The sequence below is a fragment of the Lagopus leucura genome, unplaced genomic scaffold (assembly GCF_019238085.1).
Source record: "Lagopus leucura isolate 7727_CA_CO unplaced genomic scaffold, USGS_WTPT01 Super-Scaffold_73, whole genome shotgun sequence".
NCBI classification, from domain to species: domain Eukaryota; kingdom Metazoa; phylum Chordata; class Aves; order Galliformes; family Phasianidae; genus Lagopus; species Lagopus leucura.
Window position 1 is genome coordinate 2,521,693 of NW_024962252.1, and position 1,017 is coordinate 2,522,709.

The following is a 1,017-nucleotide window of genomic DNA, read 5'->3' on the forward strand; positions in this document are numbered from 1 at the left end:
GATAGGAACAGTCCCTGGCTTGTCTTAAAAACTGAATTGTCCAGGAACTGCTCAGCACAGTTCTAGGCTGAAAATCACATAACCATAGAATCACCAAAGTTGGAAAAGACCTCCAAGATCATTCAGTCCAACCATCCACATATCATCAGTATTTCCCACTAAACCATGTCCCTCAGTACAACATCTAAATGTTCCTTGAACGCCTCCAGGGACGGTGACTCCACCACCTCCCTGGGCAGCCTGTGCCAGCTCCTGACCATCCTCACAGGGAAGTATTTCCTAATGTTCAACCTGAATCTCCACTGGCACAACTTGAGGCCATGAAAACACATCAGGAATCCTTTTAATAAAGTCACAGCACTGACAGAGTGCCAGTCCTTGCTCCCAGGCACTGTTTGATTTACTCATGCTAATGGTGCTCTGGAGATGCTAGAGACCAAGGCAGGTTAGCTGATGGGTTTCTGTGTTGAAAACCTAGATCATTCCTGCCTGTGCAGTCTTGCAGTCATTCTTTCAAAGCCTTATTCTAGCAAGGCTGGTGTGATTTTTAGGTATCTGATAACTAAAGGCATTTCTTTTGATGAAAGAGGTCCAGACAGGGTCTTCATAAAGGGAATCGTTTCCACACAGGTGCTGAACAACAAGAGTAAGCACCAAAACCAAGCAGACCTTGGGCTCCTGTTTATATCCAATCAAATAAATGAACATGGACATAAATATGATTCTGTGATTCTATGATAAATACCTCCAGAGCTTACCTGGTGGGAGTGATGAAAACCAAGGTAAACAACAGCTTAGGTTAAGCATGGTGAAGAAGTACATGAAAAAAATGGCAAAATATTTGAGAGTCTAGCTGTAAATGTGCTGCTGCTGACTGATCTTCACCTTCACCTTTGGGGAAATACTCTTTTCATTGCACATTGAAAAAGGGAGCAAGGGAGAAAGGAAGGAAAGGAAGGAAAGGAAGGAGGGGAGGGAGGGAGGGAGGGAAGGAAGGAAGGAAGGAAGGAAGGAAGG